Source organism: Bidens hawaiensis, unplaced genomic scaffold, assembly GCF_021521415.1.
Source record: "Bidens hawaiensis isolate Kalapana, Puna unplaced genomic scaffold, B.hawaiensis_p1.1 tig00011151_1, whole genome shotgun sequence".
NCBI classification, from domain to species: Eukaryota; Viridiplantae; Streptophyta; class Magnoliopsida; order Asterales; family Asteraceae; genus Bidens; species Bidens hawaiensis.
The window spans coordinates 189,303-205,653 of NW_027491863.1; positions in this window are offsets into that span (position 1 = coordinate 189,303).

Consider the following 16,351-nt stretch of genomic DNA (forward strand, 5'->3'; position numbering starts at 1 on the left):
CAAGTTACTCTAGACCTCTGGCACTTTTAAGGAATTATTCTCTCTACGGTTTTCTCTCTCTCGATCTAAGATTCGTGTGGTTTCATGATCATATTTCGCTTTTGAAATCACGGATTGATATGTGTTATTGTTTAGATCCGGTTTTGGGACATACAACGACTATGCTTACCATTTGAGTTGAATAATAAACATGTTTAATTATACTTTTTTAGGACTAATTATTCACTGTGATTTATATATGGGGATCTACAGAGCTATTATATATATTTATTATACACATTTTTAAAGTTATCAAATATACAATAATAATAATAATAATAACTCTTAAGTGAATCTATAAAAATATAATAGCATATATAATTCTTGTATATATAGAACCTTCCAAATCGTGCAGGTTCGACCTCTGTTAAAAGAACATATATATATAAACTTACTTTTACCTAAATTCATTTCACCTGATCATACAAGCCCATCCAACGTACCCGACAAATTTAGCAGTACGTTCTATAAAGTATAGCCTCTTATATATGTATGGTTCATGCATGGTACTTACACACCAACCTGGCATAACAAGTCATGATGGTCAAAGAGATATATAGATATAGATGTACGTAGTTTAGATTTTATATATAGTGTAAGTTTAGCCTTTTTCGGCCAAAAATTTGAGGCCGGCCCCCATCGTTTGTGAAATTTTGTATACATTTTGAGCTCCCCCCCCCCGGTACCTTAGTCTAAGCATCGCCACTAAGCGAAAATAACGTGGCAAAGTAACATGAAATGAGAAGATGGTCAAACTAACGGATTGCAAACCCAAGTTGGTCAACCTAACTTCGCAAAGTAACATGAAGTGAGAAGATGGTCAAACCCAAGTTGCTATATTAAAAATATGACAGCAGTTACACTAACGGATTGTCAAACTAACGTGGCAAAGTAATATGAAGTGAGAAGATGGTCTCTAGACTCTTCTTAATCCCCACATAGACGACACTCCTCCAAATTCACCTCAATAATTCCTTTTGAGAGTGCCATACGAGTCGCGAGCCAATCCATTTCCATCTTTCAAGCAGGAATATTGACCTTTAACGAAACCCAACTATTCCATTTCATTTTAAACGAGACTAGGGGATTAGACATCTTGAACAGAAGATGCTTCATTGCAGCCACCAAGAATATGCCTACGAATCGTTGACTTGTGCCAAACCCAACGATCTAGGATACTACTTCACGTGACCGCGCGCGTGAAGTATTTGAGAACTCTTCTGAATTCTTGGAATTAAAAAGAACTTTACTTATCATAATTTAAAAAGAAAATTCACGTGTAATATAAGTAATTAGTTATATCTAAAAATAAATAAATAAAACCCTTTTTCTATTGTAAATCAAATTTTAAGCAAATGCTTAAATTACAACAAGAATAGTAACTATTTGCGTAATGTAAATATTTGTGACACTAATGTTAAAATAAGTTATATATAACCTACATAAAATACATATAAAAAAATTAAAAAAAAATGTTAAATATTGCTCTTTCAAGTTCTCAGTTTCTAATAACTCAGAGGATATATATATATATATATATATATATCGACCGATTACCTACATATAAAAATAATAATATTATATGTTTTAGCCTAAACAAATTTTGACTACCTAATCCACCCTTTGCCACCCAAGAACTAACATTTCAACACATAAATATGAAAACTAAAACAAAACTAAGTTGTACACACAAAAATAATAATATAACATGCATCTGTAGAACAATTTGATGTTCAATACTGCAGAATTAAATAAGGATCCATAGCATGTTGAGGAGTTGACTTGTTTGATTTAAAGGTTTCCACAACAACATGTTGAGGATCTATAAAAGATTTAAGAAATCAACTGAATTGCTTTTAAGGAAATTCATAAATGTTATAAAAGAAAAAAAAACTACTTTATTTATTCAAATTGTTGCTAACCTTTCAACAAAAAATATACATTTATCAATTAAGTTAGTTATTTTCGTTGGAAAACTGTTGTAAAACATTATATATAATTATTTATGTTATCTATAGCATTACACTTTTGTTGGAAAGTTATAGCAAATAGCAAATTAGAAAAATAAACAAAAAATAAAATAAAATAGCTAGGTTTTGTTGGAAAGTTGTTGGATAATCGTTAGATATAATTTTAGCTAACATGTGGTTTTTCACGCAACATTTTGTAGGAAAGTTGTTGAAAAATGGGGTTTCTAACAAATTTTCAACAAAAACTTAAATGACTCATTTTATATAAAATAGTGAAAATCATCGTCTGGTTAATGATTTCTTCGGGCCTTCGGCCATCTTGCAGTCTTACACGGCCACTGGAGTGGGCCGGTTTAAATCTCCAGCACAACCCTGAGCCCATCACTTGAAATAAGTAATAACCCATCTAATATTATTTTGGATATCTACTGCATGAGTGCATGATTTGGCCATAGCTCTATTGGATAAAATTAATTAAATTGGTTCTTTATTGTATTAAATAATAAAATGGAAATTATACATTGTATATGTTTTTTTGTACTAATAACATTTAGTTAAGTTATTGAAATCAATATAAAATATAAATTACCTTTTTAGTAGGTTTATTGAAAATCTTAATATTAAATAACTGGCTATAAATGCAAATAATAAAAAGGAGTACGGTTTGTTCATGTGATTTGTTCGAATATGTTATTCCGGCATAATATTTAATATTTGCTTTTCCTTGCTTAGACTTTCATTCCAGCCCAACCAGATTTTAAAAAAGGAAAACCACTCGATGAAAACCACACTTAACTTTTGAACTGAAATAGCGGATTTGAAAATATAAAAAGGAAAACAAATTTTAAAAGGGAAAACCACAGAAACAAAAGTCGGGATGAAATGACATATTTGAAAAAAAAAACAAACCAAAAACCTCAATTTATGTCACACCCGGCCCTGAGCGGCGGAAACAGTCGGGCGCGCGCGAGTGGGGATTGATAATTAAGCACGGGCCATTGCAAACATTCAAAGATTTTCATTGCGCATGAAATGTTTAATACAAATACATTACATTGTTTAAAAATTACATAAAAACATCCAAGTATAAAAACTGTTGAAGATTTCCACGCCATATCCCCTTGCGCGGCGGGAACAACCACGCGCATCGAAGGGATAGAACTAAAATCTTCCAAAAAAGCTAGTTTTAGATGTTCAGCGTGAGGTGCTCTAAGTGTGACTCCATGCGCTACCTAGTTATCTCCTGAAAGACACGTAAAAACATTTGAATCAGTATAAACTGAGTGAGTTCACAAGTTTTAGTAACTTGATAAATCGTATTGCATCATAATCTTGATACAAATCATTCTGAAACATAATTCTGATAGCATCATTAAAACACATGCTTGGTAAAACATAGTTCTATCAACATATTCTGATAAAATCGTTCCGCGGGTTACGCGCGAACATTTCTGGGAACTGTGCTCGTCTATGCAAAGTGGCGCTGCCACTACGAGCTAAAATAAGTAATACCGTCACGCGGGTTACGCGCGAACGTTTCAGGAAAATGTGCTCGTCCATGCAAAGTGGCGCTGCCACTACGAGCTAATCAATAATTCCGTCCCGCGGGTTACGCGCGGACGTTGTGCCGGAAAACAAGGCGCTCGTCCATGCAAAGAGGCGCGACCCCTACGAGCGGGCTCAAACCCATAGTACTGCCCCATGACCATACTAGGCACTCGTCCATGCAAAGAGGTGCGACCCCTACGAGTGGGTGGATCAAACCAGCAGTCCCTACCCTTAGAGTTCCAATGGTAAAGTGATCACTTACTCGAATCTGGTGCACTAACATCGAAAAACCATAGATAACCGTTCGCATTGCTCATCATGAAACATAACTTAAACACATAATCGCTTGCATAGCTTGTAAGTATACCATGATAAAACATTATTTAAGTACGTGTCCCTCGCCCCGAAAACAGTTTAAAAATAGTGAAAACAGTGAAAATAGGGGCTGTGAGACTCACCTGTGGTTCTTGTTAAGGGATTAATCGAGATTCGGGTTTTCTTGGTGTTGGCCTCGGAATCGAAGGTCTAGAATACGATTAAATAACAAGAAGTATATATATTAAGATCAAGAAATGGGAGAATATAAGGGTTGGAAAGTAGATCTCAAGGTTATATTCTCGGCTTACCTAGTAACAGGATCGGAAATGAAAACAACGGATTCTTGGGAGAGGATTAGTGCAAGTTTGCAGTTCTTTGAAGTGTGTTTTGGGTGATAATTTAGGTTACATATTTATAGGCAAACTCAAGGGAACACAATCCCTTGCTTTAGGGGATTGTAATCTTTTCATATCTAGGGGTAATAATGATAAAGTATGGAAATTATTATTATTTATTTAAAAGTGGAGTAGTGGATAAAAGATTTTGATTTTGATTTGGTCAGGACATGCAGGTCTGGGGTTGGTGAGAATAGGGTGGCTGACAGTTGACTTTTCGTGTTACAGTGTGCTTTTTCAGGTACTTTTGTCAGTGTACAGTAAAAAGTGGAAAATCTCTGAAACACGCTACTGTTTCCTTTTGGGCGGGAGTAATCTCCTTACGTCTGGAGAGTAGACTAAGTGTTCCGTGCGTATCACTTTGTGCGCATAGCTTTCTGCGTGAAGGACATTTCTTTGCTGCGGGTAGGTGCGTAACCTTCTCGCAGTTAGGGACATTGAGTTTCATTTGTAGATTCTCCAGGTGGTCTTGGTATTTCAACATAGTGATCAGTTATGTTGAAGTCAATTCCATCTTGGAGCTTCAGACAAACTAGCTCTCAATGTTCCCGCCATGCGGGGAGGTTAGTTCCCTTCCGCACGCGCATAAACGATTTAGGGTGCACCCGCCTTAGCATCATGCGTGACGGTCAACCCATTAGACAACATAACGTTAAGGTACATGAAAACATAAAGCCAAAACATTCGCGCATGGCGCATATAACATATGCTCACGCTGGTTCTTAACATGGCGCGCTCGCGCAGGGCGCACATAACAAATGCACGCGCTGACTAACATGGCGCGCTCGCGCAGGGCGCACATAACAAATGCACGCGCTGACTAACATGGCGCGCTCGCGCAGGGCGCACATAACAAATGCACGCGCTGACTAACATGGCGCGCTCGCGCAGGGCGCACATAACATAATTACCTAATATTTAGGTTGATTACTTGGTTTAAGGGATTGGGAATTTACCGGGTGTCACATTCTCCCCCTGTTAAGCGAATTTCGTCCCGAAATTTAGGAGACGTTGCTGGCAGAAGCCATGCTCTGAAAGAGGTGTGGGTATTTCATGCGCATCTGGTCTTCTCTTTCCCAAGTGAATTCAGGCCCACGCCTCGAGTTCCATTGAACCTTTACTAACTTGATTCTGCTTCTGCGTAACTTTTGTTCTTTCCAATCGGTTACGGCTATAGGCTCTTCTACGAAGTGCAGTTGTTTGTCGATGTGAACCTCTTCCAACGGTAAAATCAACGTTTCATCAGATAAACACTTTTTGAGGTTGGACACATGAAACGTATCATGAACTCCACTGAGTTCGGCGGGTAAACGGAGTTTATAAGCAACCGGACCGATCCTTCCCAGGATCTCAAATGGTCCGATGAAGCGCGGATTCAACTTTCCTCGCTTGCCGAAACGGGGGACTCCTTTCCATGGAGAGACTTTCAAAAGTACTTTATCCCCTACTTGAAATTCCAATGGTTTCCTTCGCACATCTGCGTAGCTCTTCTGTCTATTGCGCGCTGTCTTAAGGCGATCCCTTATCTGAAAAATCTTGTCTGTTGTTTCTTGGATCAATTCTGGACCAGTCATTTGCTTGTCACCCACTTCAGCCCAACACAGTGGGGATCTACACTTGCGCCCATACAAAGCTTCGAACGGCGCAGCCTTGATGCTTGTGTGATAACTGTTGTTGTAAGAAAATTCAACCAATGGGAGATGAGTATCCCAGCTACCTCCGAAATCGATTGCGCACGCGCGCAGCATATCTTCCAATGTCTGGATTGTTCGCTCGCTTTGCCCATCCGTTTGAGGATGATAAGCTGTACTCATATCAAGGCGAGTACCTAGAGCTCCTTGTAACGATCTCCAAAACCTTGATGTGAACCGACTATCTCTATCAGAAATGATGGACACTGGGACTCCATGTTTTGAAACTACTTCTCGAATATACAATCGGGCTAACTTTTCCATCTTATCGGTTTCCTTGATCGGCAGGAAGTGCGCTGACTTAGTTAGCCGATCCACAATAACCCAGATCGTGTCGTAACCCCCAGGTGTCCTTGGCAGTTTGGTGATGAAGTCCATAGAGATTTGTTCCCACTTCCACATGGGAATTTCTGGCTGTTGAAGCAACCCTGATGGTTTCTGGTATTCAGCCTTCACCTTCGAACACGTCAGGTATTTACTGACATACGTCGCGATGGCGCCTTTAAGATTGGGCCACCAATACAGCGTTTTAACATCTTGGTACATCTTGTCTGCGCCAGGATGTACGGAATACCGCGTCTTGTGAGCTTCGTTTAGTACTTGCTCGCGCAATCCTTCCCTGAGAGGGACCCATATGCGGTTAGCGAAATATAGATTGCCGTTCTCTTTAAGTTCCAAACCCTTAATCATACCCCCAAGGGATTCGTTTTTAACAAACTCTGGTTTCAAGGCTTCTTGCTGAGCGTCTCGGATGCGGGTAGAGAGATCTGCGTGAATGGTCAACCTTAGAGCCTTGACTCGTAGCGTTTTTATTCGCTCCTTCCTACTTAGCGCGTCTGCTACCACATTCGCCTTTCCAGGGTGGTACTTAATTTCACAATCATAATCATTCAACAACTCCACCCATCTTCGTTGCCTCATGTTTAAATCCTTTTGATCAAATATATGTTGAAGGCTCTTGTGATCCGTAAAGATTACACACTTTGTACCATAGAGGTAATGGCGCCAAATCTTTAGCGCGAAGACAACCGCTCCAAGTTCCAGATCATGCGTTGTGTAGTTCTTTTCATTGGTCTTGAGTTGACGCGAGGCATACGCTATGACTTTGTCTCGCTGCATAAGGACACATCCAAGTCCCTGATGTGAAGCGTCGCAGTAAACAACGATGTCATCCGTCCCCTCGGGCAAAGACAAAATTGGCGCACTACATAACTTCTGTTTCAACATTTGAAACGCTGCTTCCTGACTTTCGCCCCAAACAAACTTCTTGTCTTTCTGAGTTAGCGCGGTCAGAGGTAGAGCTATCTTGGAGAAGTTCTCAATGAAGCGTCGATAGTAGCCAGCTAGTCCTAGGAATTGCCTCACCTCAGTTGGGGTTTTTGGCGCTTCCCAGTTTTCGATGGCCTTGACTTTGGAAGGATCAACGTGTATTCCTTTCTCGTTTACAACGTGACCGAGAAAGTGAACTTCTCTAAGCCAAAACTCGCACTTGGAAAACTTCGCATACAACTTTTCTTTCCTCAACAATTCCAAAATCAAACTCAGGTGTTGCTCATGTTCGGCCTTGGTCCGAGAGTAAATCAGAATATCATCTATAAACACAATCACAAACTTGTCCAAGTATGGTTTGCACACGCGGTTCATCAGATCCATGAATACAGCCGGCGCATTAGTTAGCCCGAAAGGCATCACTAAGAACTCATAATGGCCGTATCTAGTTCGGAAGGCTGTTTTCGGCACATCTTCCTCATGGACCCCAAGTTGGTGGTATCCGGACCGTAGATCTATCTTCGAATAATAACTGGATCCTTGCAACTGGTCAAATAAGTCGTCAATCCTCGGTAAGGGGTACCGATTCTTGACTGTCAGCTTGTTCAGCTCCCTATAGTCAATACACATCCGGAACGAACCATCCTTCTTCTTAACAAACAGTACTGGAGCTCCCCAAGGTGAAAAGCTTGGGCGTATGAAACCCTTATCCAATAGTTCCTGTAACTGATTGGATAGCTCTTGCATCTCAGATGGAGCTAGTCGATAAGGCGCTCGAGCTACTGGCGCAGCTCCTGGGACCAAATCAATACGAAACTCGACTTGTCGCGGCGGCGGTAATCCGGGCAAATCTTCAGGAAAAACTTCTGGAAATTCGCGCACTACTGGTAAGTCTTCAATTCTTCGCTCATCTCCTTTCTTCTCTACGACATGCGCCAGGAAGGCGTAGCACCCTTTCCTTAGGCACTTACGCGCCTTTAGGCACGAAATCAGTTTCGTCGCAACTCCCCTTCTTTCCCCTTGAATTACCAAGGCTTCTCCGTTCAACAGTGGGATCCGAACCTGCTTCTCATGGCAAATAACTTCCGCGCGGTTCTCGACTAACCAATCCATACCTACCACAATGTCAAAACTTCCCAAGTCTATTGGCAACAAATTAATATTGAACCCGTGACCTCCCATGACTATTACACATTGTTCAGTTCTTTCGTTCGCGCATAACTGCCTACCATTGGCTAGTTCTATAGTATAAGGCGTGTCTAGCCTACTGGTTGCTAGGCCTAGGGAGTCTTTAAACTCAGCGGATATAAAACTTAGGTCAGCGCCAGTATCAAATAAGACAGATGCAAAATGTCCGTTAAGCAAAAACGTACCGGTTACCACATTCGGCTCTTCTTTAGCTTCGCCTGCGCCGATCACAAAAGCTCTCCCGCGAGCTTGGTTTCCCTTTTGCGGGCAATCCCGACTAAAATGCCCTGGCTTTCCGCATGCGTAGCAGTTGTCGCTTGCTCCGGCTTCTCTGACACGGCAATTCATCGTCTTGTGCCCTGGTCTGCCACATTTGGCGCATTCGATTCTTGCGCATTCACCCTCGTGGTGATACTTGCATTTGTTGCACCATGGGCGAGGCCCGTTGTATCCTTTCCTTGATGGCTCCGCGGCTTGGATCGCGTAAGCCCTTACGCTCTCCTGCTTCTTGAACGGTGGCTGCTTGGAGTCGGACCCTCGGTGGTGAGAGTTCCATTTCCTCTTGGAGTCAGAGGTTCGCTGCTCGTTTCCGCGCGTAGTCAACATACCCGCACGGACCGTATCCCTTGTAAGGGTGATGGCCCGCGCTACCGCCTCATCAAAGGTTGGAGGCGCTGCGGCGTTGAGCGGAACCCTAACAACAGGAGGTAACCCAAAAATATACCTCTCGATCTTCTTTTCCTCCGTGTTTGCCATGTCTGGCACCAACTGGCAAAGCTCGTTGAACCGGTTGTTGTAGGCGTCGATATCCGTTCCTACCATGGTGTGGTTCCAGAATTCCTGTTGTAGACTCTGGATTTCTGCGCGAGAGCAGAACTTTCTCATCATCATTTCCTTCAGTTCCTCCCAGGTCTTGTGGAGAGCAACTTCTCGCCCCAATGTTTTCGTTTGAAGCTTCCACCAAGACGAAGCTGCCTCTTGGAACATGCAGGTCGCGTAAAGGACCTTCTGGTTCTCACTACATCCGCTAATGGAGAGAACTGTCTCCATCTTGTCAATCCAGTTGTAGAGCCCAATGGCCCCTTCGGTACCCTTGAATGGCCAAGGCTTACAGGCCATGAATGTCTTGTAGGAGCATCCTTTGTCCAAGGCTCCTGATTCGGGTTCTGGGGTCTCATTCTAACGACCCTGACTTGATTCGGCCTTGCTGGCCTCATGTGTTGCGATTGCTTGCGCGATTATTTCCGCGAGTTCCTCGGGTGTCATGGTAATTCCTTTGGCTTTAGTTGGAGGCATTCTCGCTTTAAAAGAGAATGAAAATATATCAAACTTAGCGCATGTACTCTGAGCACATAATGTTTTTCTTTATTTACTACACTGTGTGACCCGTGTTCCTAAGTGTGTGTATAGTTTCTTTTGAAAATATTTTCTTTGAAAAATATTTCATGCGATTCCCCAACGGTTATAGTCTAGGTTAAAACTTCTTTTCCTAGTTCGCTATAACCGGTGCTCTGATACCAATCTGTCACACCCGGCCCTGAGCGGCGGAAACAGCTGGGCGTGCGCAAGTGGGGATTGATAATTAAGCACGGGCCATTGCAAACATTCAAAGATTTTCATTGCGCATGAAATGTTTAATACAAATACATTACATTGTTTAAAAATTACATAAAAACATCCAAGTATAAAAACTGTTGAAGATTTCCACGCCATATCCCCTTGCACGGCGGGAACAACCACGCGCATCGAAGGGATAGAACTAAAATCTTCCAAAAAAGCTAGTTTTAGATGTTCAGCGTGAGGTGCTCTAAGTGTGACTCCATGCGCTACCTAGTTATCTCCTGAAAGACACGTAAAAACATTTGAATCAGTATAAACTGAGTGAGTTCACAAGTTTTAGTAACTTGATAAATCGTATTGCATCATAATCTTGATACAAATAATTCTGAAACATAATTCTGATAGCATCATTAAAACACATGCTTGGTAAAACATAGTTCTATCAACATATTCTGATAAAATCGTTCCGCGGGTAACGCGCGAACATTTCTGGGAACTGTGCTCGTCTATGCAAAGTGGCGCTGCCACTACGAGCTAAAATAAGTAATATCGTCCCGCGGGTTACGCGCGAACGTTTCAGGAAAATGTGCTCGTCCATGCAAAGTGGCGCTGCCACTACGAGCTAATCAATAATTCCGTCCCGCGGGTTACGCGCGGACGTTGTGCCGGAAAACAAGGCGCTCGTCCATGCAAAGAGGCGCGACCCCTACGAGCGGGCTCAAACCCATAGTACTGCCCCATGACCATACTAGGCACTCGTCCATGCAAAGAGGTGCGACCCCTACGAGTGGGTGGATCAAACCAGCAGTCCCTACCCTTAGAGTTCCAATGGTAAAGTGATCACTTACTCGAATCTGGTGCACTAACATCGAAAAACCATAGATAACCGTTCGCATTGCTCATCATGAAACATAACTTAAACACATAATCGCTTGCATAGCTTGTAAGTATACCATGATAAAACATTATTTAAGTACGTGTCCCTCGCCCCGAAAACAGTTTAAAAATAGTGAAAACAGTGAAAATAGGGGCTGTGAGACTCACCTGTGGTTCTTGTTAAGGGATTAATCGAGATTCGGGTTTTCTTGGTGTTGGCCTCGGAATCGAAGGTCTAGAATACGATTAAATAACAAGAAGTATATATATTAAGATCAAGAAATGGGAGAATATAAGGGTTGGAAAGTAGATCTCAAGGTTATATTCTCGGCTTACCTAGTAACAGGATCGGAAATGAAAACAACGGATGCTTGGGAGAGGATTAGTGCAAGTTTGCAGTTCTTTGAAGTGTGTTTTGGGTGATAATTTATGTTACATATTTATAGGCAAACTCAAGGGAACACAATCCCTTGCTTTAGGGGATTGTAATCTTTTCATATCTAGGGGTAATGATGATAAAGTATGGAAATTATTATTATTTATTTAAAAGTGGAGTAGTGGATAAAAGATTTTGATTTTGATTTGGTCAGGACATGCAGGTCTGGGGTTGGTGAGAATAGGGTGGCTGACAGTTGACTTTTCGTGTTACAGTGTGCTTTTTCAGGTACTTTTGTCAGTGTACAGTAAAAAGTGGAAAATCTCTGAAACACGCTACTGTTTCCTTTTGGGCGGGAGTAATCTCCTTAAGTCTGGAGAGTAGACTAAGTGTTCCGTGCGTATCACTTTGTGCGCATAGCTTTCTGCGTGAAGGACATTTCTTTGCTGCGGGTAGGTGCGTAACCTTCTCGCAGTTAGGGACATTGAGTTTCATTTGTAGATTCTCCAGGTGGTCTTGGTATTTCAACATAGTGATCAGTTATGTTGAAGTCAATTCCATCTTGGAGCTTCAGACAAACTAGCTCTCAATGTTCCCGCCATGCGGGGAGGTTAGTTCCCTTCCGCACGCGCATAAACGATTTAGGGTGCACCCGCCTTAGCATCATGCGTGACGGTCAACCCATTAGACAACATAACGTTAAGGTACATGAAAACATAAAGCCAAAACATTCGCGCATGGCGCATATAACATATGCTCACGCTGGTTCTTAACATGGCGCGCTCGCGCAGGGCGCACATAACAAATGCACGCGCTGACTAACATGGCGCGCTCGCGCAGGGCGCACATAACATAATTACCTAATATTTAGGTTGATTACTTGGTTTAAGGGATTGGGAATTTACCGGGTGTCACAATTTACTCTTATTAAAAGGTTGTATATAAAGAAACGAAGAATGTCTGAAAATAATTTAATTCTAAAATTAATAATCATGTGTAGGGAAAGTTTTATAAAACTGTTGAGAATTATGAAGGTGATTATGGAATATAATAAGTAAATTGTTTGAATACAGTAAAAACAATTGTTCAACATATTATTGGTTGTATATTATTACTGTTAAAAAAAAAGTAAAAACAATTGTTGGTTGTATATTATTTCAAGTTTTTCATGTACACCAACATATTATTGATTAAAAATATTCAATCACAAATTTATTTTACTTTTAGAACTCGAACTCAAGTCTTTTGGGTGACTAAAAGACTTTATCTTTGTTGCTGGGCCACCAACCTAAGAACATTATTGCAAAATATATAGCTTGTATTAATTATTTCTTGTTAATCTATATATGAAAATCTAGAATATCACTAGTGAAGAAAGCGAAAATAGGAGCTAAGTTACACCATTTTCCAACAATTTACTAAACTAAAATCAATGCTCGACATGAGGTTACTAGGGATCCTCTCCGGTATGAGTATACGAGCCAACTAACACCATTATCCAACACATTACCAAACTAAGATCGATGCTTGACATAAGGTTAGTAGGGATCGTTTCCACTATCAAAATAGGAGCCAACTTACACCATTTTCCAACACTTTACCAAACTAAGATCGATACTCGACATGAGGTTGGTAGGAATCCTCTCCTATGTGAAATAGGAGCCAACTTACCCCATTTTTCAACACTTTACCAAACTAAGATCGATGACATGAGAATAATTCCTATGGATCCTCTCCACTATACTTTATGTATAATGTATAACTTGATCAAACCACCTTATATAATAAGTTCAAAAATGGGAAAAGGCTTTCTGGTATGCAACGCAAATTGCTAGGAAAACTATGTATATTACAGAAGTTAAACTATGAAGAGTACACCCTTACAATTATTTTTGTATCTATAGGTTTAGTATATATTTTGTTTTTTTTTCTTCTAATTTCAATTTCACCTATATCTTACACTATATATAGTATACATCTTTAATCCATTTAGTTTGTTAACATAAAAAATACATTTTTAAAAATTATATGGGATTGTGTAAATTTCTTTATTGATGTTTCGGTATAAAGTTGTTTGAAAATGGAGTTATATTCAAAATATCACCATTTTGTTGAATAAAAGGACTCTACTTATTGTAATTTTAGATTGATAAACATGCATCCCGTAAAATTTACTTTTATGAGATTCGCTTTGTACCCTTTGTAGGACTTGAACCCGCATCAAAACTCTACTTGTTACTATTAGGGTGGAGGAGTGCCCACGGGAGGAGCTTGGTGCCACCTTGGTACCGACGGTACGTAACACCGCCTCGTGGGCATTGAATCGAGCAAAAGCACGGGTGGTGGCTAGCTTTGGTGACTGCAGATTAAGTCATGAAGAAAATGACGAACTTTTAACGTTTATCTTTAATAGTGGATTTATTAAAGGCGATATGCCCATTATTTATTATATGGCCCTTATTAATATAGGGTATATCAGTGGTCCAAATTAATTGTTCTTTTTTTTTTTACTATATTTAATTGTTTATGTTTATTATATCTAATTGTTTTTTTTTCATTAAAAAAAACTATTTTTGAAGAGTGATTAAATGTAAAAAAAAACAATTAAATATTACCATTTTTTTAGTTTTATTTAAAAAAACAACTTAGTTAAATAATTTATATATATTTAGAAAATGTTAAATTTTTAATATTTTATTTATCTTTTTTAGTTTGAAAATAATTTAGTAAATATGTTAAACGATAAAAAATATATGTACAAATTGGTTGAAAGATGGATTGAGATGAAAGACGAACATCTCTATGGTTGAAAGATGGTTAAGGATGGAATGATGCGATGCTGACGTGGAGTACTAGAGAAAGCGTGAAAGATTAGGGAAGAGATGTACACTCCCACCACCCTTAACGTTAACACTTAATCTTGTAGGTTACTATTTTCTGAAAATAATTAAATGCCTGAAATAGGTGGTGTCACATCCCAACCTACGGCGGAAATGCAGTGGCGAACTGATTGCTCACAGCTTTTCAAAGGTTACTATCATGCAACATGACAATATCTGTTTAATTCGATTTAATAATTCAAATAATTCAAGTACAAAATACAACTTATTAAACAAACGGCAATTACAAATTAAATTCTTGATTAATTATTTTCTAACTTAAATTCTTCACTAAGTCTTCACCAACCTGAATTAAATTCCTACGATAACCTGCATATGCGTGTAATGTTGAGTGAGCAACACACCAGTTTAAATGTACATATAGTATATATAAAAAAAGTAGTTGCAACAAGTCATATGAGAATAACAAATTAACCAAATGAGCAAGTATAACTGAGATGTCGAGAAGCACAAAGGCTAACGACTGGCGTATTATCATACTAGACTGAGATTATGTTGGACCTCTCCGAATGCGGAAGCATACAAAGCAAATAAGCACATAAACAAATAAGGTATAAGTTGTTAACACATAAGACGAAGTTGCAGTTTTTGAGTATAAGTATATATAAAAAATATAATTTACGCATATGTCCCCAAAACGTGGATAAAGAAGTAAAATAGGGGAATATGGTACTCACCTTTATAGACGAACAAAATTGAAAGGAGAAACATTGTGAATACGCGCTTCGGGAAAATACTGACGAGAATCCTGATACGACGATGTTTGGTGGCTTAATCGCGAAGAACAGTGGACGGCTGAGGGTGGTGACGAACATGGTATAAATCAACGATGTTAATCCAATTAATTGTAGGGTTAAGATTGGCGCTAGCATAAGTTAACAAGTGTATTAAGAACGAGTAGGTGTCGCTTTGGTTAATATGGAAAACGGAATCAAGTTTAATTGATATAACACAATTAGAGGTGTCAGTGCGGCGATTTTGGTATGAGGATCAATACCCATGATTTAATTACCAAAACTACTACGAAAATTATGGTTCAAGGAAATCAAACGGGTCCGGTTTGTGATGTGGGTCGGGTATGGGTGATGGGTTAAGGATTTGATATGATATCCAGAATTTGCTAATTGGTCCTTTCAAATAGGGGATGGAAACATAAATAGGTTAATGTTTATAAAAGGGTTAAAATTGTATAACTTTCAAAGTTAATTTTAATAAGTGTGAATAAATATAATAAATGGTTATAAATATAAAAAATAATTAATCGATAAACGCGATAAAATTTCTCAAAAAAAAATCAAAATGGGTCGGGTTTATACGCTCCGAAAAGCTCGAGTTGTTACAGGTGGGGACCCGTTAGTGACTGAAGCTGTATGTTATAATAGGAATTTTTGTTGTTGCAAGATCGTTAAGCAAACTCAGACTTTGTTTACATTAATTTGTTTACAAATGTAAACAAATTAAAAGTTTTGTGATATCGATATACATATATGTATAACTTATTATTATTATTATTATTGTTTCCAGTCATGTATAAAGTTATGTATTTTGACTCTAACTTTACATCTAAACTATACAAAATGATCAGTATTTTAGTAGGCCATAAATAAATACAGTACAAATCTAATAAGTAATAGAAGTATAAGACACATGGCTGCAATGATTTCGGTGTATGGGGCGCTATACAGTAGTTAAGGAAACTGGTAGGTCAACAAAAAAACATCTAGAATCAACTTCTAAAATGTCATATTTTATTATTAAGAATTTGATACAACTTTAATTATCTTGAGTATGTATGTTACATAATACATGTCCTCATATTTGAGACAAACTCAAGAACACATTTAGCTAAACGGGTCGAGCGCGTGTTAACCTGACTTGTTCATTTTTTAACAACATCTACAGTGGCGGATCCAGGATTTTTTTCCGGGTGGTGCGCTACTTTTAGACGTTTCAATTTCATGGAGTCGGGTATAAAAAAATCCGGGTCGGTTTAAGGTTTGGGTCGGTTCGATGGTTCGAGAAAGTTCATTACATAATAAAAATACGATAAAATAATAAAAAAAACACCGTCATTAGAAATTAAAAACTAACAAATTAAAACCAACAATCTAACAAACTAAAACTAAATTTAACAAATAGCTTAACAATCAAGAGCAATTAACATTTTGCAAGAAGTCAAGAACAATTAACATTTAACAATGAATTGTGAATGTAAACTTAC